Genomic DNA, 18,361 nt, shown 5'->3' with positions numbered 1-18,361 from the left:
GAGATAATGAACCATTGTGGTTTTAAGTACAGTCATGCCAAACTGACAACACAAATCTATAACGGCTTGACAGACACCATTGGTCATTCTACAGTAGGCTGTGTGTACGATGAGGACCTACCTGTTGACTGCAGTGGACTCTCAGGCAGGGGGACAGTGGGAGGCTGTGGTGCTGGGGCAGGCTCCAGGGAGACTAGTGGAGAGGGGAGCACTCCGGCTGGGACTGGGGAGGGGTATCTGGGGGAAATGGTGGCAGAACCTGAGCCTGGTGCTGGTTCTCTGGAATGGTGGGGGTCAGGGTGGCTAGGAGGCCTGGAGAGGCTGGGGGGGCAGAGGGCTGGGTTGGAGGCTGAGACTGGGGGCTGGGTGATGGGAGGGTAGGTCGGGCTGAGACAGCAGGGGCGGAGTGGAGGGGTGATGTGGGAGGGGACACCAGGGGGGCGCGGGGGCTCTGGGGAGAGGTGATTGGGCGGAAGCTGGTGCTGGGTGGAGACATGGTGCGGTGGAAGGGGGAGGAGGGGACACGGGAGAAGGGTGAAACCAATGTTGGACTGCGGGGGGAGGTCGGAGTAGGGCCGTCCCATTTCCCAAAGATGAATGCTGTGTCGGTCAGGCTGCGCTGGTACCGCCTTAATGGAGGTTTGCCTTTGAGGAGAGAGGGAGAGGGAGGGAAGAAAGACCCAAATTAAGAAATGCACTGCAACAAGACCGATAATGGTTGTTTAGGTTCATGCACGATTGACTGATTGGCTTCATAATCACACACTGCGTAGACAAGCCACACCTTGGTTTGCCAATGCTAATTAACAGACACACAGTGAATTTACCTGTACGAGGGGAGCCGGGGCTGGATGGGCTTTGGGACGATGATGATGACAGCTGTCTGAAGAACTCTCTGGGGTTCATGGAGCGCTGTGATACCAGCACTGCTGCCTCCTACGGGTAGGAAGAGGAATCACACCACACTTTTTTACCCGAATGATGTAAAGGAAACTACAGCCAGGTCTCAATAGTCTAAAGCTATCTCCTCTCCTCCTTCTTCTCCTCCTTTCCTTTCCTTCATCTGCACTGGTGTGAAAGAAGTGGACAGGTTCCCATGATAGGCCATATTCCTTTTGACCTATCCTGTGTTTTCAGATCAGTGCAGATGAAGGACAGGAGACAAGGAGAGGAAGCCACTTTAGAGCGTTGGGACACACCATATGACATGAACAAGAGGTGAGGTGTTTAGGGAAGAGTAGTAAGGGAGTTTATTGGGATTAGAGAGGTCAGTAAGAGAGACACTCACTGCTGCTTTCTCGATGGACTCGCTGCGTCTCAAGCGAGCTCTCATGTCCTCCTCATGCTCTCTCTGCTGCAGCTCCTGTCACACACCAACAGAGAGGTCAGAGTTCAGACACACACAGGCACAAGAGTTCAGTGTAAAGATGCATGCAAAAACAGAGTTCAGAAGTCAGAAACACCTCGAGGTCGAGTCGCCCAATAACTTTCTCACTCATTTGTTCTTTCTCTCACCCATCTTGATTTCTCCTGCTTCCTCACTTCTGCCTCCAGCTGGGCCTGCATTCTCCTGGGAGATACAGAGATGTCAGAAACCTCAGAATATTAGCCTTAAGTAGCCTTTACTTTGACAACACATTCAAATATCTGATAGTGACACGAGAATACCCTTGAGTCAGAGATTGTGTTAGTAAGTCTTGAGTCAGTGTGTGTGTGTGTGCCCAACTTCCTGACCTCTGCCCTTCGATCATCTGTAGTTTCTCGTTCATTTTCCTCTCCCTCTCGTCAGCCTCTTTCCGTTCCTTCAGCACTCTCTCTTTCTCCCAACGGCGTCTCTCCTCTACTGCTCGCTTCCGCTCTTCCTCCTTCCTCTCTTCCTCCTCACGCTGAGAGAGAGCGAGAGAGAAAGAGGAAGATGGAACACAATAGATGAAGACTTATTACAGTTGACAATGTGAACATTAAAGATGTGACGTGATGTGAACATTAAAGATGTGATGTGACGTGATGTGAACATTAAAGATGTGATGTGACGTGATGTGAACATTAAAGAGGACAACTACTTTTCTCCTGTTGCATTGACGAATTACTAGAAAAACTGTCTAAAACTATGAGGGTAACTGTGACTATGTTTCTGTGTAGGCTACCTCTGCACGTGCCCAGAAGGAGTCTCTGTTGGCCCGTCTCATCTCCATGGCAGCGTTAGTCTTCCTGTAGTTAGTGCCCTATCAACAGAGAGCGGCAGATGCAGGGGAAAGAGAGTGTGACTGGAGAACAACACCGTATGTACATATATAAAACCCAGTTTGTAACTCATGCTATTTGCATAAGGAGCCTTGGTTGTTTGTAACTCATAATTGCTAAAGTATGAATTTTTTTTCAAAACATACAGTAGGTATAGAGGAAGTACAATGCATGACAGAGATTCAAACTGAGAGAATCTAATGTGTGGGATCCTACTCCATGTAAAAGCACAGTTCCGGGTTTTGTCCAGGTGTTAGCGCCCCCGCCTGTGGACAGCGATGGTATTGCAGGAGGAGCACTCACCACTGTCTCCTCCTTGTCCTTGGACCGACTGCTTCTTCTGACATGCTCTGTCTGGGGGCGGACTTTACTGAGCTCAGTGCCTATCTTCTCCTCTGTGACATCCTCAGTACTCTCAGCACTGATAAACACATGAGCCTCCTGCAAACAAAACAAAAGACAAGAAAGAAGAGAGAAATAAGAGAGGAGAAAGAGAAGAGAAAGAAGAGAGAAATAAGAGGAGAAATAAGAGGAGAAATAAGAGAGAAATACGAGAGAGAAAGGAGAGAAAGGAGAAAAGAAAGAGAGAAAAGAAGAGAGAAAGGAGAGAAAGAGAGAGAAGAGAGAAAGAAGAGAGAAATAAGAGAGGAGAAAGGAGAGAAAGAAGAGAGAGAAGAGAAAGAAGAAGAGAAAGAAGAGAAAGAAGAGAAGAGAAAGAAGAGAGGAGAAAAGAGAGAAAGGAGAAAGAAGAGAGAAAGAAGAGAGGAGAAAGAAGAGAGGAGAAAGAAGAGAGGAGAAAGGAGAGAAAGGAGAGAGAGAAAGAAGAGAAGAGAAAGAAGAGAGGAGAAAGGAGAGAAAGAAGAGAGAGAAAAGAGAGAGAAAAGAGAGAAAGGAGAAAGAAGAGAGAAGAGAGGAGAAAGAAGAGGAGAAATAAGAGGAGAAAGAAGAGAGAGAAAGGAGAAAAGAGAGAGGAGAGAGAGGAGAGAAAGGAGAGAAAGAAGAGAGAGAAAGAAGAGAGAGAAAGAAGAGAAATAAGAGAGGAGAAAGAAGAGAGAGAAAGAAGAGAGAAAGAAGAGAGAGAAAGAAGAAAGAAGAGAGGAGAAAGGAGAGAAAGAAGAGAGAGAAAGAAGAGAGAGAAAGAAGAGAAGAGAAAGAAGAGAAGAGAAAGAAGAGAAGAGAAAGAAGAGAAAGAAGAGAAGAGAAAGAAGAAGAAAGAAGAGAAGAGAAAGAAGAGAAAGAAAAGAGAAAGAAGAGAGAGAAAGAAGAGAAAGAAGAGAAGAGAAAGAGAAAGAAGAGAAGAGAAAGAAGAGAAGAGAGAAGAGAAAGAAGAGAAAGAAGAGAAGAGAAAGAAGAGAAGAGAAAGAGAAAGAAGAGAGAGAAAGAAGAGAAAGAAGAGAAGAGAAAGAAAGAAGAGAAAGAAGATAGAGAAAGAAGAGAAAGAAGAGAAGAGAAAGAGAAAGAAGAGAGAGAAAGAAGAGAGAGAAAGAAGAGAAGAGAAAGAAGAGAAGAGAAAGAAGAGAGAGAAAGAAGAGAAAGAAGAGAAGAGAAAGAAGAGAAGAGAAAGAGAAAGAAGAGAGAGAAAGAAGAGAAGAGAAAGAAGAGAAGAGAAAGAAGAGAAAGAAGAGAAAGAAGAGAAGAGAAAGAAGAGAAGAGAAAGAAGAGAAAGAAGAGAAAGAAGAGAAGAGAAAGAAGAGAAGAGAAAGAAGAGAAAGAAGAGAAAGAAAGAAGAGAAAGAAGAGAAGAGAAAGAAGAGAAAGAAGAGAAGAGAAAGAAGAGAAAGAAGAGAAAGAAGAGAAGAGAAGAGAAAGAAGAGAAAGAAAGAAGAGAAAGAAGAGAAAGAAGAGAAAGAAGAGAAGAAGAGAAGAGAAAGAAGAGAAGAGAAAGAAGAGAAAGAAGAGAAGAGAAAGAAGAGAAGAGAAGAGAAGAGAAAGAAAGAAGAGAAAGAAGAGGAGAGAAAGAAGAGAAAGGAGAGAGAGAAAGAAAGAGAGAGAAAGAAAGAGAGAAAGAAAGAGAGAGAGAAAGAAAGAGAGAAAGAGAGAGAGAGAGAAAGAAGAGAGAGAAAGAAGAGAGAAAGAAGAGAGAAATGAGAGAGAGAAAGAAAGAGGAGAAAGAAAGGAGAGAAAGGAGAGAGAGAAAGAAAGGAGAGAAAGAAGAGAGTTGCTGTTAATCTTTGTTACACAGTGCCATGACACTTGCTCCAAAGCATGTAAGCATGACAGCTCAAGTCCCTTCAATAATCTGAGGTCCTGAACATCCTTTCAGTATTTTAGGTGAACATTCCAAGAAAGGACTTCAGCTGTCCAGCAAATTGGTGCATTTTTTTGGCCTGCACACATCAACTTTGCCACAGGCACATGATGTCACTTGATCCTTTCCAGAACTTTTGGGAACAAGAATGTCATTTTTATTGGCTGCTATGATCTACGGTATCAAACATGCGAAACGTCAAACTCCAATACAATTCTGCTACAGCATTCCAGACGAGGGAAAGAGAAGGGGTTATTTCCCCTCCTTTTTCATGTACCCACTGACCCTGTGAATACATATGTGCACAGACGCACAAACACCCAAACTCGCATGCACACACACACTCTCTCTCCAAAAGTAGTTCTTTGAAAGCTTTCCCCCCTCAGTGGTTCCTCTTGGCTGTGGCCTTTGGGCTGTAGCTAAACTATACAGTTGTGTATCAGCTTGTATCTAGTATCTGGCTTACACTAGAGAAGACAAGAAGGAATCTATTGGTTTGGAAGAGATAGATGGAGGGGGGGGGGGGTGGAAACAGGAAAGAATGTGTAGTGGAGAGGAATGGAGAATTCACAGAGAGCACAAGGAAAGTGAAATGAGGTGAGGGGAGAGTGGAGAGAGCAGAGAGGATGCAGAGATTTCAACAATGACAAATGACCACAGAACAGTACACTGTGTTCCACTGCTAAACTGTCACTGTACTGATACACTTCAGATAGGCCTGTGTGTGTGTACGTGGGTATGTGTGTGTGTGTGTGTTTGCAACCAATTGTGTGTGTGTGTTGAGAAATATTAAAACACCCTCACAGGCCCAGCCCCAACTCTAAATCACACACACACACACACACACACACACACACACACACACACACACACACACACACACACACACACACACACACACACACACACACACACACACACACACACACACACACACACACACACACACACACACACACACACACACACACACACTGCGAGGTGCCACTGAGTGAGGATGGAGGGAGTTGTGGATGGTGAAGAGGATTTAAATTATCTCCTCTGTCTCTCCTAATTGTCTGCTATTATGCTTCAGACGATAGGCCACTCCCTAATACTGTCTAACACGGCTAAGAGCGTGCTCATTAACCTTACACACACACAGCTGCTACTCCTCCTCCCCTCTTTTCCCGTCCTCTCCCACACACCCACCCCTGTCCATTCCTCTTTCATAGAAGTCTCATATCCTTCCATTCTTTCTCCTCCCCTCTATCCTCACCTGTACCTTCCTCCTCCTGTCTTGTTCCCTTCATTCTCATCTTCTCCTGAAAAGCCCCCCCCTCCCGCCCAAACTCCTTCCACTGTCGCGTCATGTAGCTGATGCTCTTATCCAGAGCGACTTACAGGAGCAATTATAGTGAAGTGCCTTGCTCAAGGACACATCGGCAGATTTTTCAACTAGTCGGCTCGGGTATTTTAACCAGCCACCTTTCGGTTACTGGACAAAGGCCCACTGGTCTGTACAACATGATAGAATGTACACAGTCCACAATGCAGACGTCCTGCTCAATGCTAATCAATTACTGTCGTCGAGCAACAATGAGCCCATTTGCAAAAAGACTCCCACGCTTAGCGTCGGCATCACCAACTGATACAATAACACTGTTTCACATTAGGATACACATTCAGACACCTCTGGTGATTCGCTGTCTCTCACACGTCCCTCTGTTGCCAGTTGAGACTTGCAGAGGTAGATGGGAGAGAAAGAGAGACCAGAGAATAGAAGTGCCAAGGGGGCATTCTGACTGTCGAAGCACGTCCTAATCCCGACTACTCATTCGGAGGTTTTTGGGACAAAACAAACAATAACCGAGTTCTCATTACTCACTCAATCATTAATCCTTCAAATCGACACAAGGATTATTACTCAGCTTCAACACAGAGCAGGATCAGGCTTGTTGGTGTGGTCCTGCAGTGTCTACTGTACTCGTGCCATTTCCACCACACCACACATGGGAAATGAGACCTAACTAACCAAAGCAGGAGGTTAGGTGAGCTTTGTACTCATCAAATAACGCAGTACCACTGTAGGACACAGGTCTCATGTGGTTTTAGAGACCCTACAAAAAGGCGATATAAGAGAGAATAGGTTGACAAATATGTGTCGCATCAACGAGAGGCGGAAAGTGTAAGTCTCCCAGAATGGGGTCATCAAATATTGAGGACAGCAGGACTGCAATGTGAAGGGCTGTAAAAATGCCACACAGATGCTTTCGTATTTGTTTAATCGCTTTGGGGCACTTTTCACAAGTATGTGGTCAACTTTCACAACTCTTCAAAACTCAAAAGATGATCGTCAAAAAAAGGCAGTTGGTTCAAAACTCTACGCACATTTTCAATTGACTAAGAACAACACAAAATCACAGTCAGTTTTTTACCAAACCTAATCAGTGTTTCATCTATTTGTGTGGCAGATAGCCTAGCGGTTAGAGCATTGGGCCACTAACTGGAAGGTTACTGGATTGAATAACCGAGCCGACAAGGTGCGGAATCTGTCAAAATGTGCCCTTGAGCAAGACACTTAAACCATGATTTGCTCCAGGGGTGCCGTACTACTATGGCTGACCCTGTAAGACAACACATTTGACTGCACCTATCTGGTGCATGTGGCGGTCATAACATTTTGTTGGCCTGGTTATTGTCATTCAAAAGTCTGCCAATTAATATAAAACACGTTTAGCGTCTCCAATCCTCCACATGTTCAGGCCACTGATTCGGAACATCCGCATGTAAAAAAGTAGAATACATTAATTTAATTATCATCACAAATTAATTATGTGTTTGTCAGTTCTAAAGAAACATGAAATTAAGAAAATATATGAGTTGGCCTATTTTAGGGCTATGTTATGTGGCTATGCTCCATGCCATAGGCTGTAGGCTTCTTCATTTAGCTGACAAGATATCCTTATAAATCCCATGCCATTATTTTACTTTATGATTTTATAGTAAGAAGAATATATACTGGACAAAATTTAAAAAAAGGCAACATGTAAAGTGAAATAAAAGATCCCCGAAATGTTCCATACACATGAAAAGTTTAGATCTCCAAAATGTTGTGCACAATTCTGTTTCCATCCCTGTTTGTGAGCATTTCTCCTTTACCAAAATAATCCATCCACCTGACAGGTGTGGAATATCAAGAAGCTGATTAAACAGCATGGTCATTACAGAAAGAGAGATTGCCTTTTGCGGTGAAAAACTCATTCTGATTGGCTGGGCCTGGCTCCTCAGTGGGTGGCCCTACCTCCCAAGTGGGTGCGCATGTTGCATTTATATTTTTGTTCAGTATAATTTAACTTAGCTGAAAAAAATAGATTATATTATCTTAATTATATTTTTCCCATTCTGGAGCGAGTGCGCATATGAAGTGGCTATGTTGAGCGTAAAAGTGATCATTTGAAACAGGTCATATATGCTAGATGTAGAGTTATTAGGCAAGTTTAATTGTGAATAATACAAACCTTAGAATGTCTTAGAAAACAAAACATATAAAATCGGATGCATGGTGCGATTATAGGCTATTGATGATTTGAGAAAGTAGCCTTGCCTCCGGCTGCACAGTTATTCTCTCATCAAGTGATCAATATATTCACCCATCAGACTATTCTCAATTTAATCTAGTCTTTACTAATATCCCAAATTAGTTTAGATTTAGAATGGCCCATTATCAAATGGGCAGGAACAGGGGCAAAAATACATGTCATCTGTGTGCACTCGAATAGTGAATGGACGCGGAGTGCTTTCCCATCTGTTTTGTAGGCGACTTCGCTGTTATGGCTGAGCTGTGCTTAACACGAGCAGCTGAGAAATACATACAAGAACACATATTTCACTCCAAGCATGAACCACCGCTTGCGGAGCATGCTCTCGCTGCCGACAGGTGATATCCTGCACAAACATGTTGCCCATGGGCTCTCCAACCTTATTCATGCAGCTACCCAGTGCTTGATTTGGGAAGCTAAGTGAAATATGTTTGGGAACATTGATAGTAGTTTTTTTCAACTAAATATTGTCACGGCCCCAGGGGCGGTTCCTCCTGCAGGCAGAGGAGGCTCGTTAGTGATTGGAGTCACCTGAGCTCAAAGTATTTAAACTGTTTCACTAATCACTTGTCTCTCTCTCTGCTCCTCCAGGTATGATCCTGTTTTGTTTGTTCCTTTGTAGTTTTGCATAGTTTTCACTCAGTCATTCACACACACAGATTCACGCATCCCTGCACTTTACATACACCTTACATTATGATACTTTCACACCTCATTCCTTTTTCTTTGTTTAAAGTTAATAGTTTTGGTTTACAATAAAGAACCTTTTTGATTGGCCTATACCTGTTGTTCGTGTCTCCTCATTTTTGCCACAGGCTATGAGCTGGCCTGTGACAATATAGTTCACTAAACTGTTGACAGCCCGTCTGCGCGCACGAGAAAGGAATAAAGTAGAGATAGGAGATGGAAACGCATGGCGGTGAGATATTCTGTATGGCTAAAGGTAATGTGTCACCCAACTAAATATGAAAATATAAAAACATGACCTATTGCTAGGCTATTCAAAATCAAATGCACACATTTTTGGCTAACTAAACCAATCAATTAAACAACAGCATTACCAAGGGCTATAAGTTCTCTCCGGGACTCATGGATATACATTTTGAAGGGTACAGTAGCACAAGGTAAGCAGTCCTTCCAGTATGCATAATAATACAGTCCACACTCAAAGGCGATTACTCGAATTGGTTAATATTGGAGTATAGGCTAGACCTATTAAGTGCCAAAGACAATCTTAAATCAGTTTGATGTGTAATATGCAGTAGGCTGAGTATTGTATAACAGCACAATCATACTTTTAATTTTTTTTTTTAATTTTATAAACCTATGCATATGCATAAACTAATATTCATGTGGGTGTTTTGAATTAATCATCATCTTCGAAAGCTACTGTGTTACGCTTTGTAGACATCCACATCAACCATGTTTTACACAGTTTCAACCTGCTGTTTATCTTCTTTCTTGGTTACTCCATTACCTTTTCACTGGTACTGTGTATATATACACACACGTTTCACATTGCAATACATGTTCATATGAAGGGATTGCCTTTCACAATGCTCACAGTACTTTTAATATGTTATTTTCTGTTAAAAAATAAATTTTACTATTAACTTAATCTGACTGCTCTTAATTGACAAACACTAAAACGTTTGGTAAATTATAGATTTGCATGTAAACCTGTTTGTCTACTACATATTTGGTGAAGTACATTATGAAAATGTATGTCTGTATTGTAAAAACATTAAGTATGATATCCTCGAATGTACTTCTATGACTAATATGATTACAAAAAAAATCTGATATTGACAATATTAGAGCTGTACTGTATGTAACAAATCAAATCAATGTATTGGTTGTGTACAACGATTAGCAGATGGTACAGCAGGTGTAGCAAAATGCTTGTGTTTCTAGCTTCTACAGTGCAGTAATACAATACCAATACCAATAAGCAAATATTCCAGAAGGTTCAAAACAATAAATAAATACACCCCTATTAAACATGGATCCAAAATTAAGTTGCTGGGGTCTTTTTGATGGGGGGGGGGGTGTCACACCCTGACCTTAGAGATCCCTGTTTATTCTCTAAAGTTTGGTTAGGTCCGGGTGTGACTAGGGTGGGTACTCTAGTTTTTGTATATCTATGTTTTCTTTTTCTTCGTTGGCCTAATATGGTTCCCAATCAGAGGCAGCTGTCTATCGTTGTCTCTGATTGGGGATCATACTTTGGCAGCCCTTTTTCCCACCATCAGTTGTGGGATCTTGTCTTTGTTTGGCTGCATGTATTTTTGCACGACGAAGCTTTTCGTTCGTTGTATTGTTTATAGTTGTTTTTTTTGCTGGCTCACATTTCAATAAAATAGGATGAATTCAAATCACGCTGCGCCTTAGTTACCCTTAACGACGAACCTTACAGGGAGGTTTCACACTGCTTGACTAAAATGTCAGTGGCCAATACAGTACTGTAATACCATAATATATGCCATTTATGTAACAGTCCACACATTTTGGTATGTGTTCCCAATGAGGATAGAACCCACAACTCTGGTGTAACAAGTGCCATGTTCTTATGAGCTCAGCCACGTACAGGACCACTACAATACATAAGTACAATATAATACTCGAAAATACAATACACAATTAATTCACCACAGGCTTGTGAAAATAACACCAAAGCGACAATTTCAAAAAAATGGTAATATGACATTAGTGCAGTCAAAATGCTATATTGTATCTGACTGGGAGTGTGTGTGTGTGCGTGAAGCATACATGTGTGTATGTGTGTGTATGTGTGGGATCCTTCTCCTCCCACACTTCAGAGGGCTATTCCTACACAAATATGTGGGTTCAGACCCTGTCGACTACAGTGTGTCACCATCAGTCTTTTATCAAGGAATGACCCACAGTGCAACCCAGGGGCCAAGAACACATATAGAAACACACACATTCATATTACGTAATTATACAAACACACACACACACAGTCTAGTATATCTGAAACTGGGGGTCACAGAGGTGCCTGGCCAAAAATACCTAATTGAGTGTTAGAAAACTAACATCAAACATTCCAGGGATGCTTCTGGAGTTGACCGGGTGATGCCTTAATATGGAAACTAGTTCAAATGGGGTCTGACTAAAGGCTGAATGGACAACCCATAAACTTCTCTGCAGTTAGATGGAAATGTTAAATAAACACTGTTTTAGGGGCACACATGGAGGGACACAGCAGACAGAGCTGCCAGCATCTGGCCACTTAACACACACTGTGGCGCACGCACACACGCAGACACCACACACACACGCATACACATCCGCTCACACACACACACTCCTCCTTCTCCCTGTATTCCCCCATTCCTTTCTCTGTTTCCTGCCAGGCTCTGTCACCACTTAGTAAGTGGTTGTTTGTGTTGTGCCTGTCGGTGGCCCATCTCCCCATCTTGGTGGCACCAGGAACAATAGGGCCAGGAAGACTGGACCCCAGCCTGGGTATGGGCCCAGCCCACAACTGGACCAGACCAACCTATGCAGTAGGAAGTGCTCTGAGGACAGGAAGACGTACAACAATGGAAGGTAAACTACTGTGTGTAAATATAGAGCGTGTGTGTGTGTGTGTGTGTGTATCTATGTTTGTATGTGTGAGAGACAGAGAGAAGTTGTGTTTGTGTGGGGGAGGGTTTTGTGTGTGTGCCTGCTGGTGCATATTTACTGATGTATGCGGGTGCATATAATGCACGTGCTGGTGTGGGTTTGATGCGTGTGTGTGACAACTTGACTATTCATTCCCTCGGGCCTGGTCAGGCGAGTTCCACCCTTCCCACACTAGCATCACCCAGCTCTCTCTGTATCGTCTTGACAGTTACTACCGGAGCCCGTTTACCCATTATTCATCGTTAGAGAACCAGAGTGAAGAGACAAAACAGCCACCCACGGAGAGCTACATTCCACAACGGTACCGACACGGGATTGTAGGAGATGGATAGAGAAATGTGAGTGAAAGAGAGAAATCTGTATCGTGCCTCTCCTGAATACTATCAAATGCTGCAGCTGCAATAAGGCCCCTCAAACTGGCTGCATGACCAGCAGACAAACTGGTAGCGCAGGGCAGGGCAGGGATAGGAGTGGTGTGGTACCGTACCTTGAAGAAGGCCTTGATAGCGGGAACATGGGTGGCACATTCCGTCCTGCGGTATTCATCCACGTTTGGCCCGACCTGGAGACAAACACAGGAAACACACAGGGGGTGTTGAGCTCTTTTTAACCCAAGCCTCTGTTCACTATCAGAAAGTCTAGTTTCAGTCTTTTGTCATCAGGTACCTGCATGTACACCATTTGACAATGTTAGGGAGTAAGCATAACGTTATTAGCAAGTTAAACATCTTATACAAGATAATTAAAGTACACTGACATTTTTTTGAGGTACAGTATGTTTCACAATTTTCAGATGTGTGTGTGTTTTGCTGCCTGGTTACAGATGCACCCCTGACCCACACCACAACATTCCACAAGGTCGCCATAGAGAGGGGACCAGCGAAGCACATTGTGAACATTCTAAGCATCTGCTCCCCTGCTTGTGTGTGTGAGTGTGTGTGTGTGTGCTCATCGGTCAAAATATTTGGTATCAGTCAGAAGGTAGACCTGGCGTCCCGAGTCCGCAAGTTCACTGACACATCACACACGTTGACCCCAAACCAACGGGCCAATCAAAACACATCCAACAGTAGCTAGAACCAGTGGGAGACGACAGCTTGAAACAACTTGCCTATAACCTGATACAGGGTCAGATATTTTTTGATCCTCCTAATGGTTAAGGTTAGGTTTGAGGGTAGAGAATCTGATCCTAGATCTGTGGTTATGGGCAACTTCTACCTCAAGCATCATGTCATTGGAGTTCATCAGGTAACATACTGTATGGCATGTCCATACGACTGTATGAGAGGGCCATGCTGTAGTGGATGAGACTCACCCAGCAGATCATGGCGACCCGAGGGCCTCCTGCCTCGGCTGAGCCAGCCCTGCAGAGCCCATACAGAGGCCTGGCTATGTGGAACTTCCCTGACAACTCCACCACTCCACCTGCTGTAGGACAGACAGGGGGGAGAGAGAGAAAGAGAGAGGAGAGAGAGAGAGCTTAATAAACACCACCAACTTTCCATCTTTATAATTTAAAGGGGAAAAAGTCACAAAAAACAATGAAGTGGAAAGTTAGAACTGTCCAGTTAGCTTTAGTCATTTTCTGTCATTTCAGCAAGCCATGACACCCACCATCTCACATTGTTCTGAAATGGATTCTGTAGTGAGAAACAGGTAAGATTGGCATTCCGGAAACATTATTTTATTGAAATGTAATTTTATCTCAGATAAATTAAGCTAATTGATTGCACCAAAATTGGCTATTATAATTTATTATTTGAATCCTATAAATTAAAACAATTAATAAATATATTACCCAACATCCAATGTGGACCAAAATTCTTGATGAGTTAGCCACCCATGGACACCCCACACCCCGTGCCAATCCCACCCCAACAACCAACATACAGTATCAACTATCTATGTTTGACAAGTAGTATGAAGCTGTGGCTTGGAGTTTTGCTTCTCCATACTATGTAATGTATTCCCTGTGAATCTGGTGATTTTTCCACCCCTTGTTCAGAGAAATGTGTAATTGATGTCCCTTGCATTATCTACCATAAAGTAATGTGAAAGTACCAGGTTCTGACAACTAGACACCGCTGTTCCTGCTATACCACCACACTCTTTTATAAATGTTGCTGGTGTCATGTGTTTATTAAATAGATCACAACATTTCCTTTGCAACTTTGGATAGAAAACCAATAGATTCGGCTCACGATGAAAATGAATTGTGTGGTCATCCACACAATTCAAGCCAACCAGTTGTTAGGGTGGGATTGGTGTGGGGAGGTCTGTGGGTGGCTTTTGACACATTTTTGGGGATTCTTCGTCTTAGTGATTGTAAGGAAGAAGTTTGGTCCAAATCGGATTTTGCGTATTATATTTATTGTCTGAATCCTAAAAATGCAAATGGACAATTTGGGTGCAATCAATGAGCTTCTCAGATATCAAATTATATTTCACCAAAATAATGTTTCAGGAATGCTAATCGTATCTGTTACTAACTACAGGTGGAACTACCCTTTACCTCCAGAGTCAGCCAGTTTGAGGTTGTTGGTGACCCCATCGTAGGTAAATAGAGCCCTGTGGAGAGATAGAGAAAGACAGCTTAGGGACAGGAGCACAAACACACTACATCTTCACAACCATGGATCCTGCGATTCAGTGAGCCAACATTTGGTTTGTTACAGCTTAGCACTAGTATCACGTGGCAGGTAGCCTAGCTGTTGAAAGCATTGTGCCAGTAACAGAAAGGTTGTTGGTTTAAATCCCTGAGCCAAATACATGAAAAATATGTTGATGTAAAGAAAGGCACTTAACACTAGCTGCCGAGTTGTGCAGGGTTCTAAGGCACTGCATCCAGTGGTGTGAAGTACTTTAAAAAAATTAAGCAAAAATATTAGTACTACTTAGTTTTTTTGGGATATCTGTAATTTACTATTTATTTTAATACTTGTACTTTTACTTCACTACATTCCTTAAGAAAATAATATACTTTTTACTCCATACATTTTCCTTGACACCCAAAATTACTAGTTAGATTTTGAATGCTTAGCAGGACAGAAAAATAGTCCAATTCACACACTTATCAACAGAACATCCCTGGTCATCCCTACGGTCTCTGATCTGGAGGACACTAAACACACATGCTTAATTTGGAAATGATGTCTGAGTGTTGGAGTGTGTCCCTGGCTTTCGGTAAAGAAAATAAAAAACAAGAAAATGGTGCCACCTGGTTTGCTTAATAAGATATTTGAAATGATTTATACTTTTACTTTTGATACTTAAGTATATTTTAAACCAAATACTTTTAGACTTCTACTCAAGTAGAATTTTACTTCAACTTGAGTCATTTTCTATTAAGGTATCTAGACTTTTACTCAATTATGACATTTGGGTACTTCTTCCACCACTGACTGCATCTCAGTGCTAGAGGTATCATTATAGACCCTGGTTCGATTCCAGGCTGGATCACAACCGGCCGTGATTGGGAGTGCCATAGGGCGGCACACAATTGGGCCATTGTCGTCCGGGTTAGGGTTGGGCCGGGGTAGGCCGTGATTGTAAACAAGAATTTGTTCTTATAACTGACTTGCCTAGTTAAATAAAAGCAAATAAACCAAAATAAGCAGTTTGAAGAAGGTTGCTAAATATCTCTAGTGAAATTGCTAACTAGTGTTACCCATAGCGCAATGACTAGAAGTCTATCTGCTAGCACTCAGATACCCATAGACTTCCAGTCAGTGTGCTAGATACACATAAACTCCTAGTCATTGCGCTAATGCTAGTTAGCATTGGCTCATGAAAATTCCCCTAACATAATGGACATGCATACAAATGGTATCCACAAGTTCATCTGACTCTGGGGAGGTAGATAAAGGGCCTCATTGCTAAAATATCATTTTAAGTTGACAGTACACGCACACACGCTCATACGCACTCTCATATACGTGCACGTACAAACGCACGCATGCACACACGCATGCACACAGTTGGCATTGGTTGCGCATACTTTTGCCTAAATCCTAGCGAGCATTCCCAGAGAGTGACGCCTGTCCAAAATGTGCCAGCAGATGAGCTCTGTTCAAGCATGACTCTCTCCCTTCCCTCTCATTCCATCCCTCACTCTTTCTTCCTCTCCGTTATGCCTGTTCATTAATTTCTTTTACCCTTATTTGACCTTGTTGGCGAAGGGCAGTGAGTGAGACAGACAGACAGTGAGGCACTTATTACACAACATCTGAACAATAGCACACAGTGAAATTGTTCCCTCAGTCTCACCTGGAACCCATGTAAGCTATGCTCGGTGCACTGCAGGTTTTCCGTTCCACATAAGAAAACCTGGCCTGCTGCGCTCTGCTCACTCAAGTCACACACTCTCTCAAAGAGGGCGTTCGTACCGTAATGAGATCCCTGTAAATACGCAACACTACACACACACACACACACGAGATGGCGTATAGGCATAACAGTAGGTTCATTCACATGACCGAGGCTGGTAGCATAGCCAAACATATGACTTTTGTTTGGCTGTCCCATCAGACCACTTCACCAGTATCATCATAATATAAAATATGTTTTGCTGTCCCATACACCGGATAGGTTCAGTGAAATGTGTTGTTTTACAGGGTCAGCATAGTAGTACAGCACACCTGGAGCAAATTAGGGTTAAGTACCTTCCACTGAAAAATACTTACTTTCCACCATCATTTGCAAATAAATTCATTAAAAATCCTACAATATGATTTTCTGGATTTTTTCCCCCTCATTTTGTCTGTCATAGTTGAAGTGAACCTATGATGAAAATTACAGGCCTCACTCATCTTTTTAAGTGGGAGAACTTGCACAATTGGTGGCTGACTAAATACTTCTTTGCCCCACTGTATATAAATAAATACAAATAAGCGAGAGAATATTTGATCTCTATGCCCTACGAGCAAAACACCATGAACCATTCACCTCACTTTCAAGCCCATGAGAAACAGAGCAGAAACAGTTTACTGTTGAGACGGTGCCTGCCAACCTCTCTCCGACTCGGATTACTTTATGGAGTCACATATAGTGTAGAGCATGACAGGACAGGTAACATTGAATATCACATAATTTGTTCAAAGTTTCTCCCATTGAGACGTTGATAGATTTTTTTTTTTTTTTAAAGAGCCCTTTCAAATTTCACCAGTATCAGCACATTGACAAATTAGATTACATCACACATTTGCATTGTGTCTATGAGCTAAGGACAGAGGCAATGACGTTTTGCTATATGAATCTCCTATACAAGGCATATACAGTATAGTACAGCAAAGTAGGGACCTCAACAAAGACAGAATAGAAGACGTTATAAGGAAGAGGTCACTGTGGCTAGTGCTGGCCAGAGGCAGGCCATTTTAAAAGACCCACACAGTAGCCCACATACACTGAGGACATTGATTGACTCTTAAACCTCACCTCTATAAAGACCTCAGCAGATAGGCTAACTGGGTAACCATGTCTGAATTAGTGAATGATTGTGAAATCATTGTGCAAAATGAATAAGTCAGTGTGTGTGTGAGATGAGTGATGAGGAACAGTGTTGAGGAAATGAGATACAAAAGTAACATGTCACAAAAAGAATGATCTAGAGTAATATATGACTTTTAGGAGTAACAGAGTAATTCAACGAGTTACTGTCTTCAAATATTGTTATATTATTACAGTTTAAGCAAATGTATCCGTTACTTTCAGAATCATCTCTCAGCGTGTTATATACATACAAACATACATATACACACACACAGTTGAAGTCGGAAGTTTACATACACTTAGGTTGCAGTCATTAAAACTTGTTTTCAACCCTCCACAAATTTCTTGTTAACAAACTATAGTTTACGCAATCTACTTTGTGCATGACAAGTAATTTTTCCAACAATTGGAAACAGACAGATTATTTCACTTATAATTCACTGTATCATAATTCCAGTGGGTCAGAAGTTTACAAACACTAAGTTGACTGTGCCTTTAAACAGCTTGAAAAATTCCAGAAAATGATGTCATGGCTTTCGAAGTTTCTGATAGGCTAATTGACATCATTACAGTCAATTGGAGGTGTACCTGTGGATTTATTTTAATGCTTACCTTCAAACTCAGTGCCTCTTTGCTTGACATCATGGGAAAATCAAAAGAAAATCAGTCAAGACCTCAGAAAAACAAATTGTAGACTTCCACAAGTCTGGTTCATCCTTGGGAGCAATTTCCAAACGCCTGAAGGTACCACGTTCATCCGTACAAACAATAGTACGCAAGAATAAACACCATGGGACCTCGCAGCCTTCATAAAAGCTCAGGAAGGAAATGTGTTTTGTCTCCTAGAGATGAACGTACTTTGGTGCGAAAAGTGCAAATCAATCCCAGAACAACCGCAAAGGACATTGTGATGATGCTGGAGGAAACGGTTACAAAAGTATCTATATCCACAGTGAAACGAATCCTCTACCGACATATAACCTGAAAGGCTGCTCACTGCACCAAAACCGCTATTGAAAAGAAAGAAAGACAGGGTCCTGAAAAAGGGACGTTTCTTTTGTTGCTGAGTTTATATACACACACTACCGTTCAAAAGTTTGGTGTCACTTAGAAATGTCCTTGATTTTGAAAGAAAACGTTCATTATTTAGC

At 42.4% G+C, this 18,361-nt stretch overlaps 1 pseudogene; it reads right to left on the bottom strand.

The window, feature by feature from the left end:
- LOC135514400 (drebrin-like protein A) overlaps positions 1-18,361 on the bottom strand; it is a 62,509-nt pseudogene that overhangs the window by 2,840 nt on the left and 41,308 nt on the right.

This window comes from Oncorhynchus masou, chromosome 25 (assembly GCF_036934945.1).
Source record: "Oncorhynchus masou masou isolate Uvic2021 chromosome 25, UVic_Omas_1.1, whole genome shotgun sequence".
Classification (NCBI taxonomy): domain Eukaryota; kingdom Metazoa; phylum Chordata; class Actinopteri; order Salmoniformes; family Salmonidae; genus Oncorhynchus; species Oncorhynchus masou.
This window is presented reverse-complemented; position numbering and strand designations above follow the sequence as displayed.